We start from the raw sequence: 17,177 nt of genomic DNA on the forward strand, positions 1-17,177 counted from the left end.
ATGGTCTCCTGAGGGATCTCTCCCAGACCTGGACTAAAGCATCCGCCAACTCCTGGAGAGTCTGTGGTGCAACGTGGCGTTGGTGGATGGAGCGAACATGATGTCCAGTTGTGCTCAATTGGTTCAGGTCTGGGGAACGGGCGGGCCAGTCCATAGCATCAATGCCTTCCTCTTGCAGGAACTGCTGACACACTCCAGCCACATGAGGTCTAGCATTGTCTTGAATTAGGAGGAACCCAGGGCCAACCGCACCAGCATATAGTCTCACAAGGGGTCTGAGGATCTCATCTCGGTACCTAATGGCAGTCAGGCTACCTCTGGCGAGCACATGGAGGGCTGTGCGGCCCCAAAGAAATGCCACCCCACACCTTGACTGACCCACCGCCAAACCGGTCATGCTGGAGGATGTTGCAGGCAGCAGAACGTTCTCCACGGCGTCTCCAGACTCTGTCACGTCTGTCACATGTGCTCAGTGTGAACCTGCTCTCGTCTGTGAAGAGCACAGGGCGCCAGTGGCGAATTTGCCAATCTTGGTGTTCTCTGGCAAGTCAACGCCTGCACGGTGTTGGGCTGTAAGCACACCCACCACCCTGGACGTCGGGCCCTCATACCACCCTCATGGAGTCTGTTTCTGACCGTTTGAGCAGACAATGCACATTTGTGGCCTGCTGGAGGTCATTTTGCAGGGCTCTGGCAGTGCTCCTCCTGTCCTCCTTGCACAAAGGCGGAGGTAGCGGTCCTGCTGCTGGGTTGTTGCCCTCCTACGGCCTCCTCCACGTCTCCTGATGTACTGGCCTGTCTCCTGGTAGCGCCTCCATGCTCTGGACACTACGCTGACAGACACAGCAAACCTTCTTGCCACAGCTCGCATTGATGTGCCATCCTGGATGAGCTCGCTACCTGAGCCACTTGTGTGGGTTGTAGACTCCGTCTCATGCTACCACTAGAGTGAAAGCACCGCCAGCATTCAAAAGTGAACAAAAATCACCAGGAAGCATAGGAACTGAGAAGTGGTCTGTGGTCACCACCTGCAGAACCACTCCTTTATTGGGGGTGTCTTGCTAATTGCCTATAATTTCCACCTTTGTCTATTCCATTTGCACAACAGCATGTGAAATTTATTGTCAATCAGTGTTGCTTCTAAGTGGACGTTTGATTTCACAGAAGTGTGATTGACTTGGAGTTACATTGTGTTGTTTAAGTGTTACCTTTTATTTTTTTGAACACTATATTTAGTGACCGAAGACGAAGCTGCATGTATCAACTCAAATTTTATTGGTCACATACACATGGTTAGCAGATGTTACTGTGGAGTGTAGCGAAATGCTTGTGCTTCTAGTTCCACGTACAGCAATATCTATCAAGTAATATCTATCAATTCAACAACAACTCCTTAATACACACAATCTAAGTAAGGAATGGAATAAGAATATATTAATACAGTTAAGTCGGAAGTTTACATACACCTTAGCCAAATACATTTAAACTCAGTCTTTCACAATTCCTGACATTTAATCCTAGTAAAAAGTCCTGTCTTAGGTCAGTTAGATCACCACTGTATTTTAAGAATGTGAAAATAATAGAGAGAATGATTTATTTCAGTCTTGTTTCTTTCATCACATTCCAGTGGGTCAGAAGTTTACATACACTCAATTAGTATGGAGCATTGACTTTAAATTGTGTTAACCTGTGTCAAACGTTTCGGGTAGCCTTCCACGAGCTTCCCACAATAAGTTGGGTGAATTTTGGCCCATTCCTCCTACAGAGCTGGTGTAACTGAGTCAGGTTTGTAGCCTCCTTGCTCACACACACACGCTTTTTCAGTTATGCCCACAAATGTTCTATAGGATTAAGGTCAGGGCTTTGTGATGGCCACTCAATACCTTGACTTTGTTGTCCCAAGCCATTTTGCCACAACTTTGGAAGTATGCTTGGGTCGGTTGTCCATTTGCGACCAAGCTTTAACTTCCTGACTGATGTCTTGAGATGTTGCTTCATATATCCACATAATTGTCCCTCCTCATGATACCATCTATTTTGTTGGAAGTGCACCAGTCCCTCCTGCAGCAAAGCACCCCACAACATGATGCTGCCACCCCTGTGCTTCACGGTTGAGATGGTGTTCTTCGGCTTGCAAGCCTCCCCTTTTTCCTCCAAACATAATGATGGTCGTTATGGCCAAACAGTTATATTTTTGTTTCATCAGACCAGAGGACATTTCTCCAAAAAGTACGATCTTTGTTCCCATTTCAGTTGCAAACCGTAGTCGTCTGGCTTTTTTATGACTGTTTTGGAGCAGTGGCTCTTCCTTGCTGAGGGCCTTTCAGGTTATGTCGATATAGGACTCGGTTTACTGTGGATATAGATACTTTTGTGCCTCTTTCCTCCAGCATCTTCACAAGGTCCTTTGCTGTTGTTCTGGGATTGATTTGCACTTTTCGCACAAAGTACGTTCATCTCTAGGAGACGAATACGTCTCCTTTCTGAGCGACGGCTACATGGTCCCATGGTTTTATACTTGCGTACTATTGTTTGTACAGCTGAACGTGGTACCTTCAGGCGTTTGGAAATGTTCCCAAAGATGAACCAGACTTTGGGAGGTCTACAATTTTTTTCTGAGGTCTTGGCTGATTTTTTTTTTTCTTTTTTTTTTTCATGATGTCAAGCAAAAAGGCACTGCATTTTGAAGGTAGGGCTTGAAATACATCCACTGGTACGCCTCCAATTGAGCCTATCAGAGCTTCTAAAGCCATGACTCATTATCTGGAATTTTCCAAGCTGTTTAAAGGCACAGTCAACTTAGTTATTATAAACTGACCCATTGGAATTGTGATACAGTGATTATAAGTGAAATAATCTGTCTGTAACAATTGTTGGAAAAATGACTTGTGTCATGCACAAAGTAGATGTCCTAACCAATTTGCCAAAACTACAGTTTTGTAACAAGAAATTTGTGGAGTGGTTGAAAAACGAGTTTTAATGACTCCAACCTATGTGTATGTAAACATCCGACTTCAACTGTATTTGTTCTCTGCGTGAACAAGTGTTAGTGACAATGAGATCGTGCTGGGATATAGTTAGCGGTTCATGCCGTTCTCACTGACCTGGCAAACACCATGTCTACCCAGCACTCCGCTCCATATCCTGTTGTTCTGTCCCACCTAGCGTGAAGTCACCCAGCAGAAAGATCTGTTATTCCTGGGGATGCGGTGAAGGTCTTCCTCTAGTATCTGGTGTACATTGACAAGAGTAGCATAACACATCTTGGCTAGGGGGATACAGAGAGATATGAGACTTTCACTTATGGGGACATGTGTTTAGGTGAGGCTGGGTCGAAGGCTGTTGTTAATTGCCAGTTCCACACCGTGCTGATGTTGTCCACCCAGAGGGTAACCGTTCCAGAAGGTGTAACCTTCTCCCTCCTCTTTCAGGAAACCTTCATCCAGGTACCTGGTCTCACTCAGGGCAGCAATGTCAATGTGTAGTGCCTTAGTTCTGCAGCAGTCAAAGCTATCCCTTTTATCGTCAGTGTCCAAAAGAGTTCTGATGTTCCATGTCGCCAGCTTCAGGGTTATTCTTTTCTTTAGGAATTTTTGACCGCTGAGTGGAACTCCCGATAGGTGCTGTAGCCTGTCCAGGATGGAGTGAGTGGGCAATTTTTAGGCCACCTTTTCCAAGCCTCTCCACAGCTGGGGTGAGCACTGTGGCTCCTYAATAGGGCTGCTCAGTCACACGGGTCTGCCAAAAGCAGCTGCCACTAAATTCCCAACTGCTGGCGACCATAATAGTCCTGTGCCGCTAGGATGCAGGGTTCTTATTTAAGGGCTCCCAGTGCATTCACTCCTGSCCCCGTCACCAGAGACTCCAACGCCGCCAGACTTTAGTCCGGTTACCGGATGATTGCTTCACCGAGGTCAGAAGTGGATACCTGTGCAAAGGAAGTTATTTAAAGTGCTGCTGAGGGTGTGCAATCCCCAACAACACTACTTCACTGTAGGAAGGTAAATTCTAGTGGCAAGGGGGGAAACCCAGGACGACCAGTATCTTCCACAGCTGCAGGAGGCTGCCGGAAACTCAGTCTGTCGGCGGCGTCCTAGCGCACTCTGCTTTTCTCTTAAGGTCTGCTAACCTAGCCTTTGTTGTACTACACTAACCCACAAGGCAGCGGGACAGTGATTGATGGCTGCCAGGACCTGTCCACACACAGGTGGGCCTGTACAGGTGCATCTCTGGGGCCCACTGCTGCTCAGAGATCCCCTGCCAGTTAGCCTGGAGTTCCAAGAAAACCATTTAATGTGTGCCGCTACGAGGAGGCCRGACGGGAGTCTTGGTCATGGAGAGGCTTTGTACCGGCAAGGGGAGACTTGTGCATGATGCTGCTCCCCAATTCACAAGGGCTAGCYAGCTGTAAGCGAGAGTATGCAAGCACGTGATAAGCGGGCATGCAACTAACCTCTACCTAGGCACTACTGTACTAGACGCATCACATGCACCCTGCTCTTTCCCGCTGACACGTTTGATCCACAGGTACATGCGTTATACCCTGGTTTGTCCTGAATAGAATGAGCCTATTTGTCTTAAGACCATTGGCCGCGGAACACGCACTTGAATGCAATCATGAGTCCAATCTATGCGCACCAAAATTGCAAGATGGGAAAACTGCACCCTCCCTCCCTCTAGAACTATTTGGCCATAATGACCATCGTTATGTTTGGAGGAAAAAGGGGAGGCTTGCAAGCCGAAGAACACCATCCCAACCGTGAAGCACGGGGGTGGCAGCATCATCTTGTGGGGGTGTTTTGCTGCAGGAGGGACTGGTGCGCTTCACAAAAAGATGTCATCATGAAGCAGGAAAATTAGGTGGATATATTGAAGCAACATCACAAGACATCAGTCAGGAAGTTAAAGCCTAGGTCTTCACTGCAGGCTGCAGGGGTTGCCGTTCACCAGCAGGACGCTGACATTTTAAAGGTTAAGAAGACAGACTTTGTGGCCTTTATAGCTATGGTGATTAATGACGTGTCGCGTCAAGGTGGAGAGCAGATCCAGGAAAATATATCATCTCACTGAGTCAGAGCAGTTCCTGGGACTGAAAGATTTCTCGGCAGAGGAGTTACGGTACATGGAATATTGTCATACGCCCGTACCACCTCTCAGGCCTAGAGCCTGAGAAGGAGATACGGAGATTGAGATAGATGAGTTTGTCATGTACAATTTTTATGTGGTGTGGATTAGTTAGTTTCCCTATCACAATGGATTTCTTTTAAAACATGTTTTGGTTTTTCAACCCGTCCAGTTCGTGGTGGCAATACACTTTTTGGGGTTGTAGTCCGCCATAAAACCACAGAAGAAAAGGCCTATGGGATGACTGAACTGCAAAACAGTCTTTTTACCATACTCTATTGTTTGTTTTTTAATGATCGGGATTGTTTTGGTAGAATTCTATATATTTGTGATGATGAAGAATGACAATACATTATTTTTCAACTTAAATCAACTCTTAATTGGATGTATGCGTCAAGACTAACATTACCCATCTCCATTGTGCTAAAAGGTGAAGAATGGAAATTGATTGGGACAATTATATTGTAACATTTTGGCACTACATTTAGTCAAATACTCTGGAAAAGACTAAGTTGAATTGAAAAACTGGATTGTTTGGACGGTAAGCAATGAACAGGACTCTCGCGACCTCAAGACTACGGCGTAGAAAAGACGCACTTAGGTATGCAAAGTACCTAACAGCACAAACTTTTGGATTATTAATGGTATTTAAGTGTATGGCTACAATTTATCATGTATCAAAGTAATGGAAAGTTTACTATTGGAGAGACTTATTTAGACACCAGGTGAATGCATAGAATCCACCCATATATCTTCCTAATTCATTGAAGTGTGAATATTATATATATAGTAGACACTTTAGAAGCGTAGCGACCGGATCGCTTTATTTGATCTATGTTCATCTTGCATATTCAAAATTATATTGTGACGTCTATTGAGGGATATGGCTGAAGATATGTTACCACTGCAGAATAGCGTGTGTTTTGGTGGGCGACATGGTGCTAGTGGAGGAGCTTCAATCAGAAAAGCTTGAAGAGAAATGCGCAATGCAGAAGGGGTAAACTTGGAAAGCCTACTCTCAAAATGAGCATTGTTACTATCTGATGACTGTCAATAAGAATATTGAAGTGTAAACAAAACATGTTACAGTTTAGTAATGTTGAATGGATTCATAATTTTTCTTATCATCACCTGTCGGGGCGAAGGTAGCCTAGTGGTTAGTTGAGAGCGTTGGACTAGTAACCGAAGTTGCAAGATCGAATCCCTGGCTGACAGGTAAAATCTGTTGTTTCTGCCCTGAACAAGGCAGTAACCCACTGTTCTAGGCCGTCATTGAAATATAAGAATTTGTCTCTTAACTGACTTGCCTAGTTAAATAAATAAAATCGATACCTGAGGATGAAATAAAAATTATATGTTGAATTGGTATGAACCCAAATGGTAGCATATTTAGGCATTTCTTGTTACTGTGTCCCAATGGATCTCAGGTCCAGCACCAGAGAAACGTGATGAGAAAGATGTTAAACCTACTGACAGTGTGTCCCAAACCTCCAGCCACAGGTCTATCAGGAGTTCACGCTCAGGTGTATCATCTTAAGCCTGCATTCGAGCAGAGGCTGAAAGAGCAGCATTAATAACAAKGGCTGCTGCTCTCAAGTTCAACCACCATAGAGGATAACGAGGAGGAATTAAACCAACAAAAGATGGAACTGAGGAAAAGAATGGAGACGCTAGAGCTGCAAACTGAAATAGTAGCTGCTTCAATAAAACTCAGTTTTGACATCCGCAGGTGAAGAAAGGCCAACTCAACAACACTAGATGGCATGAATGACTACTTTGAGTAAATGGCAGAGCGATACAGGATCTCAGACCTTGAATTTCACACAGAGCAGAGACAGAGCTTCTGCCAAACATGCACTAAGTGTGCGTCCCAAAGAAGGACCCCAATTCATGGAGCACATTGACATTCAATCAGCCCAGGCTCACAGTATTTCAGCTCAATCAGAACAGTCAGGACACAGCAGCTCACGGAGAGCATACTGCAGACAGCAGCTCACGGAGAGCATACTGCCGCACAAGACTCTAACCCAAGTCTGCAGGCCTGTACAGGACTAGGCCCATCTGTGTTGGCCAACTTACATAGAGGGCCACGGGGAGAACAGGCAATACTTTCCAATTCACACGACGGTGCTCAGTACATTTCACAGGAAAACATAGAAAACCCTCTKATCACCATTKTCTAAAAACCGAATGAWGTTACTGCTATGTTAGTCTTTCTAGTTTTTGTCACAACCCGGCTTTTAGGAAGTGACGAAGAGCTCTTATAGGACCAGAGCACAAATAATAATAATCAATAATTTTGCTCTTTATTTAGCAATCTTACATATAAGACCTTATTCATTCATCAAAAATGGTGAATAACTGTGAATAACCACAGGTTAATGAGAAGGSTGTGCTTGAAAGGATGCACATACCTCTGCAATGTTGGGTTGTATTGGAGAGAGTCTCAGTCTTAAATCATTTTCCACACACAGTCTGTGCATGTATTTAGTTTTCATGCTAGTGAGGGCCGAGAATCCACTCTCACATAGGTACGTGGTTGCAAAGGGCATCAGTGTCTTAACAGCGCGATTTGCATAGGCAGGATACTCTGAGCGCAGCCCAATCCAGAAATCTGGCAGTGGCTTTGATTTAAATTAAATTTTCACAGAACCGCAATTTTGATGAGGCTCTCTTGTTGAGATATCTGTAAGTGGACTGGAGGCAGGGCATGAAAGGTATAACGAATCCAGTTGTTTGTGTCGTCCGTTTCGGGAAAGTACCTGCGTAACTGCTCACCCAGCTCACTCAGTTGCTTCGCTATATCACATTTGACATTGTCCGTAAGCTTGAGTTCATTTGCACACAAAAAAATCATACAATGACGGAAAGACCTATGRGTTGTCCTTCTTAATGCAGACAGAGAAGAGCTCCAACTTCTTAATCATAGCCTAAATTTTGTCCCGCACATTGAATATAGTTGTGGAGAGTCCCTGTAATCCTAGATTCAGATCATTCAGGTGAGAAAAAACATCACCCAGATAGGCCGGTCGTGTGAGAAACTCGTCATCATGCAAGCGGTCAGACAAGTGAAAATGATGGTCAGTAAAAACTTTAAGCTCATCTCTCAYTTCAAATAAACGTGTCATTACTTTGCCCTTGATAACCAGCGCACTTCTGTATGTTGTAAAAGCGTTACATGGTCGCTGCCCATATCCTTGCATAATYCAAAATATAAACGAGAGTTCAGGGGCCTTGCTTTAACAAAGTAAGATGTCAGGAATTCCCTTGGCAGCAAGAGACTCTCAGTGGATGCTGCAGTGTACCCAAGTGGCGTCGGGAGAAACTGCTTGCACGCGCGTTACCACTCCACTATGTCTCCCTGTCATGGCTTTTGCGCCATCAGTTCAGATACCAACACATCTTGACCACAAGTCCATTTGATGTCACAAAGCTGTCCAGTACTTAAAACATATCCTCTCCTGCTGTCCTGGTTTCCAGTTGTTTGCAGAAGAGGATGTCTACCTTAATTGACCCCCCATAAACGTAACGGACATATACCAGGAGCTGTGCCAGGCCAGCGACGTCTGTTGACTCATCCAGCTGTAACGCATAGAATTCACTGGCTTGTATGCAAAGCAGTAATTGTTTCAAAACATCTCCTGCCATGTCACTGATGCGGCGTGAAACAGTGTTGTTTGATGAAGGCATTGTCTGTGTAGTTTTTTTGGCCTTTTCCCCCAGCATTGTCCCWGCCATATCTGCAGCAGCAGGAAGAATTAAGTCCTCCACAATACTATTGGGCTTGCCTGTCCTAGCCACTCGGTAGCTCACCATAAAAGTTGCTTCTAGCCCCTTGTTATTAATGGTATATGTTGCTTTTATACATGTCTTACTGCTCGAAAGTTGTCTTTATTCTCGCTCAAAAAACTCCTGTGGCTTATTTTGCAAAACCTGAACCCGTACAAATCAGCTGGGCTAGACAATCTGGACCCTCTCTTCCTAAACATTTCCGCCGCCATTGTTGCAATCCCTATTACCAGTCTGTTCATCTCTTTCGTATCGTCCGAGATTCCTGAAGATTGGAAAGCTGCCCCTCTTCAAAGGGGGAGACACTCTAGACCCAAACTGTTACAGACCTATATCCATCCTGCCCTGCCTTTTCTAAAGTCTTCAAATGCCAAGTTAACAAACAGATCACTGACCATTTTGAATCAAACCATACCTTCTCCGCTGTGCAATCCGGTTTCCAAGCTGGTCACTGGTGCACCTCAGCCACTCTCAAGGTACTAAATGATATCATAACCGCCATCGATAAAAGACAGTACTGTGCAGCCGTCTTCATCAACCTGGCCAAYGCTTTCAACTCTGTCAATCACCGTATTCTTATCGGTAGACTCAACAGCCTTGGTTTCTCAAACGACTGCCTCACCTGGTTCACCAACTACTTCTCAGATAGAGTTCAGTGTGTCAAATCGGAGGGCCTGTTGTCCAGYCCTCTGGCAGTCTCTATGGGGGTGKCACAGGGTTCAATTCTCGGGCCAACTCTTTTCTCTGTATATATCAACGATGTCACTCTTGCTGCGGGTGATTCCTTGATCCACCTCTACGCAGACGACACCATTCTGTATACATCTGGCCCTTCTTTGGACACTGTGTTAATTAACACACCTCCAAACGAGCTTCAATGCCATACAACACTCCTTCCATGGCCTCCAACTGTTCTTAAACGCTAGTACAACTAAATGCATGCTCTTCAACCGATCACTGCCCGCACCTGCCCGCCCGACTAGCATCACTACTCTGGACGGTTCTGACTGAGAATATGTGGACAACTACAAATACCTAGGTGTCTGGCTAGACTGTAAACTCTCCTTCCAGACTCATATTAAGCATCTCCAATTCATAATTAAATCTATAATCGGCTTCCTATTTTGCAACAAAGCCTCCTTCAGTCACGCTGCCAAACATACCCTCGTAAAACTGACTATCCTACCGATCCTCGACTTTGGCGATGTCATTTACAAAATAGCCTCCAACACTCTACTCAGCAAACTGGATGCAGTCTATCACCGTGCCACCAAAGCCCCATATACCACCCACCACTGCGACCTGTATGCTCTCGTCGGCTGGCCCTCGCTACATATTCGTCGCCAGACCCATTGGCTCCAGGTCATCTATAAGTCTTTGCTAGGTAAAGCTCCGCCTTATCTCAGCTCACTGGTCACCATAACAACACCCACCCGTAGCACGCGCTCCAGCATGTATATCTCACTGGTCATCCCCAAAGCCAACACCCCCTTTGGCCGCCTTTCCTTCCAGCTCTCTGCTGCCAATGACTGGAACGAATTGCAAAAATCGCTGAAGTTGGAGATTTATATCTTCCTCATTAACTTTAAGCATCAGGTATCTGAGCAGCTTACCGATCGCTGCAGCTGTACACAGCCCATCTGTAAATAGCCCATCCAACTACCGACCTCATCCCTATATTGTTTTTATTTACTTGTTTTGCTCTTTTGCACACCAGTATTTCTACTTGCACATCATCATCTGCACATCTATCACTCCAGTGTTCATTTGCTAAATTGTAATTACTTCGCTACTATGGCCTATTTTTTGCCTTACCTCCTTACTCCATTTGCACACACTGTATATAGATTTTTCCATTGTGTTATTGACTGTACTTTTGTTTATCCCACGTGTAACTCTGTATTGTTGTTTTTTGTTGCACTGCTTTTCTTTATCTTGGCCATGTCGCAGTTGTAAATGAGAACTTGCTCTCAACTGGCCTACCTGGTTAAATAAAGGTGAAATAAAAAATAAATGAATTTTTTTTTGTTTCTAAATGTCTGCGCTACAGTGAAGGTTTCCCACGAGAGAGTAATGGTTKATGTGATTGGATGTTCATTATTTGACTAGGCTACCTGTATTTGACATTGTTATTTCCCTGAACACTAGATGGTTTAATTTCATTTTTGGCAGTGAAACGAGGCTACTCAGGCGAGGGGAAAAAACCTCACCCAAATGTATAACCCAGTTGGAAAATATAAATGTACTGTTTGAAAATGTGAAGAAAAAACATTTGAATCAGATTTTTACTTGGCGTACCCCCGACGGRATTGCGCATAGCTCTGGGGGTACACATACCCCAGTTTGGGAATACCTGGTATAGAGAATAGAGCCCAAACTATTCAAGACAAACTGCACTTCCTCGAACAGTACACCAGAGGACAGGCTCGAGAGGTAGTTAGGAGCTGCCAACATATGGCTCCAGATAAGGGCTATCAGATAGCCAAGGGCATATTAAAGGAGCACTACAGCAATGAATACAAGATTGCCAATGCATACATGGAGAAGGATTTTAGCTGGCCTAGCATCAAATCTGAAGACCCCAAGACATMACAGGCTTATGCATTATACCTCAGAGGTTGTTGTAATGCAATGGAAGATGGAAGACATGGATGAGTTGGATCTGGCCTCCAGCTTAAAGAACATCATCCTGAAACTACCCTACAAGCTCAGGGAGAGGTGTAGGTTGGTTGCTTGTGAGTTACAGGAGCGGCGCCATGGCAGGCGTGCTAGATTCCTTGATCTCATCCTGTTCATTGAAAAACAAGTGAGAATAGCCACACATCCAGTGTTCGGTGATATTCAAGATCCTACAGGATCCAGAGGCCACAGTCAAGGCTCATTCACACGTCTATTCACAAATCRACAGGMAGCAGCTTTGCTACCAGCGTGTCATCACCACAGAAAACCCCCAAACCCAATATACATCAGATGTCTGTTCTGTAACGGCGGTCACAAATTGGAGCTGTGTCCACAACTTAGGAAAATGAGCCACAGGGAGAAYATTGGGTTCCTAAAGGAAAAGGGAATTTGTTTTGGTGGCTTGACAAGTGGAACACATGCCAAGAGATTGCAATGGGCCTCTCAAATGCAGTGTATGTAACCAAACTCATGTTGATCAGAGGAACAGCAGAGCAGTCATCAGAAGCACCAGTGAGCAGTGCACCGGTTTCTCTGAACACATATGGGCATACCGGYGCCGGGGACCAAGAATGTGTACTTGCTATTGTACCAGTAAAGCACAGTAAAGGCAATATGGTTATCCAGACATACGCCTTTCCTAGACCCAGGAAGCACAGCCACATTCTGCACAGAGAGACTGATGACACATTTTGACATCACAGGAAGAGGAGCTAAAATTGTATTGAAGACCATGAATCAAATAAAAGGGAAGTTGATGCACACCCTTGTTATCAGAGGATCGGACATTTCCGAGTTGAAGAAAAACATTAATGGAATTACCTGAAGTCTACACTCAGAACAACATGCCAGTGAGTACAGAAAACATCACCACAGAGAAAGACCGGCCCAAGTGGCCTTACCTGAGTAATATAAAGATTACTGAAATGAATGCAGAAGTGGAGATGTTGAAAGGAACCAACGCTCCTAAGGTCATGGAACCATGGGAGGTGGTTAACAGCTGTGAAAATGGACCATATGCTGAGGACCCTACTGGGGTGGGTTGTCAATGGTCCCCTTAGAAGCCATAATAATGAGGACAAGTGTCGCCGTCCTGCTGTTACAGCTAACAGAATCTGTTTCAAATCTGGAATAGATGTTGATAAGTCAATACAACACAGATTTCAATGAGAAATCCTATGAGGAGAAATAGAAAATGTCAGTGGAAGACAAAAGGTTTATGAAGATAATGAATGATTCTGTCAAGTTACAGGAGGGCCATTACAGCCTGAGGTTACCTTTCAGGAAGGATGATGACACCTTACGCGACAACCATCATGTTGCTGAACAGCGCCTCCTAAACTTGAAATGCAAGTTCAATGTTTTTACCTTGCTACATAAATAGATACGCTAGCGCAGGGGTGTCAAATTCAATCACCGCACGGGCCAAAAAAAACGTGCAACTGCCACCCAAACTGGCCATTGTTTTATTAGAAAGAATATGGTCCTTTAGAATGTCCAGTTACGTACATAGGATACTGTATATACAGTAGCATTTTAACATATTAAAACAAAAGTGATAAATAATATTTGTCAAGCCTTTGCTGCTATTCTTGTAGATGAATAATATGCTGCGATCCTAATCAAAAAGTAGTTAATAACTCCAAATAACAGAAACGGAGCTATAGGTTTGTAACATTTAAACTTAAAACATGTTTTTTTTCTTTTTTTGCACTGCATGGATCACTGGTGCGGTTGAATGCAGCATTGCTGTATGGAGCACTCAAAAAGTATTGTAGTTGAGTAGCCAGCCTAGGCTACTGCCCAAATGGCCTACATGTTTCTCCTTTGCATGTTGTTTTGTTGCAGGTTTTGTTTTTTGGTTATTCATTGTCCAGCTTTAAAAGCCAAAGCCAGACTGCAACATTTTAGTAGCCTAGCTAGYACTGTGGCGTTTGTTTGTACACTTTCCCTCCACTGTGCACTGTAAATGGGACACACYAAAGCAGCGCAATTGAAATTGAATTCACTGACTCGAGTGCATCAGGCTGTAATTTCATGAAGTAGATTKCTCAACTGTTAACTCCTTTATAGTCGCTTTTGTGTCCTATTCGGCCCGTGGGCCTTGTGTTTGACACGTGTGCTAGCCCATTAGCCATGTTATGCCTGAATTGTGATCATTGCCCTTGCTAGTTTGATTGTATGGACATTCTCAGACAGACTGTAGCTCAATCTATTTACCACTACAAACCGATGGTGGCACAAAGACCGCACTCAACCAACTCTATAAGGTCATAAGCAAACAAGAAAATGCTCATCCAGAAGCGGCGCTCCTAGTAGCCAGGGACTTTAATGCAGGCAAACTTAAATTGGTTATACCTCATTTCTACCAGCATGTCACATGTGCAACCAGAGGTAAAAAAAACTCTAGACCACCTTTACTCCACACACAGAGATGGCCTCCATCTGACCATAATAGTATCCTCCTGATTCCTGCTTGCAAGCAAAAACTAAAGCAGGAAGTACCAGTGACTTGCTCAATACGGAAGTGGTCAGATGACGCGGATGCTACGCTACAGGACTGTTTTGCTAGCACAGACTGGAATATGTTGCGGGATTCATCCAATTGCATTGAGGAGTATACCACCTCAGTTATCGGCTTCATCAATAAGTGCATCAACGACGTCGTCCCCACAGTGACCGTACTTACATTTCCCAACCAGAAGCCATGGATTACAGGCAACATCCTCATCGAGCTAAAGGGTAGAGCTGCCACTTTCAAGGAGCGGAAAACTAATCTGGACGCTTATAAGAAATCCCGCTATGCCCTCAGACAAACCATCAAACAAAGAAAGTGTCAATACAGGATTAAGATTGAAACCGACTACACCGGCTCTAATGCTTGTCGGATGTGGAAGGGCTTGAAAACTATTACGGACTACAGGGAAACCCAGACGCGAGCTGCCCAGTGACACGAGCCTACCAGGCGAGCTAAATGCATTTTTTGCTCTCTTCAAGGCAAGCAACACTGAAGCATACACAAGAGCATGAGCTGTTCTGGACGACTGTGTGATAACGCTCTCGGTAGCCGATTTGAGCAAGACCTTAAAACAGGTCAACAGGTCAACATTCACAAAGCACACACGTTTACTCAAAGCATGCATGGACCAACTGGTAAGTGTCTTCACTGACATTTTCAACCTCTCCCTGACCGAGTCTGTAATACCTACATGTTTCAAGCAGACCACCATAGTTCATGTGCCAAGGAAGCGAAAGTAACCTGCCTAAATGATTATCATGCCGTAGCACTCACATTGGTAGCCATGAAGTGCTTTGAAAGGCTAGTCATAACTCACATTAAAAGCATCCTCCTGGATACCATAGACCCACTCCAATTCGCATACTGCCCCAACAGATCCACAGATGACGCAATCTCAATCGCACTCCACACTGCCCTTTCCCACCTGGACAAAAGGAACACCTATGTGAGAATGCTGTTCATTGACTACAGCAAAGCGTTCAACACCATAGTGCCCACGAAGCTCATCACTAAGCTAAGGACCCTGGGACTAAACACCTCCCTCTGCAACTGGTTCCTGGACTTCCTGACGGGCCGCCCCCATGTGGTAAGGGTAGATAACAACACATCTGCCACGCTGATCCTCAACACTGGGGCCTCTTGGGGGTGTGTGCTTAGTCCCCTACTGTACTCCCTGTTCACCCACGACTGCGTGGCCAAACACGACTCCAACACCATCATTAAGTTTGCCAATGACACAACAGACACAACAGGCCTGATCACCAACAATGATGAGACAGCCTATAGGGAGGAGGTCAGAGACTTGACAGTGTGGTGCCAGGACAACAACCTCTCCCTCAATGTGAGCAAGACAAAGGAGCTGATTTGATTTGAATCATCCCCAGCTTCCAATTGGCTCATTCATCCCCTGTCACGCCCTGACCTTAGAGCTCCTTTTTATGTCTCTATTTTGGTTTGGTCAGGGTGTGAGTTGGGGTGGGTATTCTATGTTCTATTATTTGTATTTCTATGTTTTGGCCGGGTAGGGTTCTCAATCAGGGACAGCRGTCTATCGTTGTCTCTGATTGAGAACCATACTTAGGTAGCCCTCTTTCCCACCTGTCTTTGTGGGAAGTTGACTTTGTTTGTGGCACATAGCCTTAAGCTTCGCGGTTTGTTTGGTAGTGTTTATTGTTTTGTTTGGCGTCTTTTCTAATAAAAAGAAAATGTACGCTCACGACGCTGCGCTTTGGTCCAGTTCTTTCAACGGCCGTGACATCCCCCTTCTGTTCTGTAACTATTCCCCATGTTGTTGCTGTAATGAGAATGTGTTCTCAGTCAATTTACCTGYTAGAAATAAGGGTTAAATAAAAAATGAATCAATAAATATCCAGGTGTACTCATACCCCAATGCATCCATACATAAGAATGGCAGGGTCCAAGACATGCTGTTGGCGCGAGGGTCGTCACTAATTACCACAGCCACAAAGTCATAATTATAGCTAAACCCTGCCTATTTCTACAATTTCTGCAACCTTAACCACATTGCTAACCTTATGCCTTAACCGTAGCCTTAAATTAAGACAAAAAAGCACATTTTTGTTTTCATGAATATTTACGATACTTTGGACTTTGTGTCTGGGGTAACTAGTGACAACCTGACCGAGCCACCCAACTTTCTCAACATTCAACAAAACATTCATCCATAACTTCACAAATATATTACTTAAGAGAAGGTGATAAAACATTTGTTTTTTCTTATTTGTAATGATCATACACTGTTAATGTTATTGAATGTTAAATATGCCATCGTATACCAACATCTTATAGCTTATTTGTAATAATTGAGGATCAAAATAATACAATTCCTAAGTGTCTTTTTTTGTTTTTGAAATTGCCTTACCATAAAAAATATGTGGAAAAGTGAGCACACACAGTAGGTCACCCACAGAGATGGAGAAAAACCCCTCTAAAACAGCTTGAAACTTTAGATACCGGACTGAGTACATAAGGCATAGGCTACAGAATATAAATATTTATATCCACAAAAAAAAATCACTTATGTAGGAAAAAGGATGAAAGGATCAGAAAAAGTAGACTAGTATCGGCCTAGTGTGTGCAATATAATAGTCTGAAGTAAATAAAACGTTTCTTCATTAGCATTTTCAGATAAGCCTAAATGAAGCATTTAACATACGAAAATGAAATTCCAATAGAAGTAGTCTGCCTGTAACCTGCCTGTTAGAGCAGGTAGCAAGAACACAAATGGTATAGGCTATAAGCCTACTCAACATCTTGTAAAAGGTGCAATAAATAAAAAGTGAAATCTCTAAGTAGTTTTGTGCAGTTGTGCATCTCTATTATAGCACTTAATAAGGGACAGGATTTTTCCTGACCATATGGAAAACTGAATGTGAATTAAAATAAATAACTGGACGAGGGACTACTGGATGAGATTGAGAAAGGTGCACGAGTGGGGGGTGTCACTGTAACACAAATACAATCTATACCCGTCCCAGAGTTTAATTAAGACCACAATTCACCCAAAAGTCAAGACCTATTTCACATTTGTGTTTTTAACTTAAAA

The sequence above is a fragment of the Salvelinus sp. IW2-2015 genome, linkage group LG18 (assembly GCF_002910315.2).
Source record: "Salvelinus sp. IW2-2015 linkage group LG18, ASM291031v2, whole genome shotgun sequence".
NCBI classification, from domain to species: domain Eukaryota; kingdom Metazoa; phylum Chordata; class Actinopteri; order Salmoniformes; family Salmonidae; genus Salvelinus; species Salvelinus sp. IW2-2015.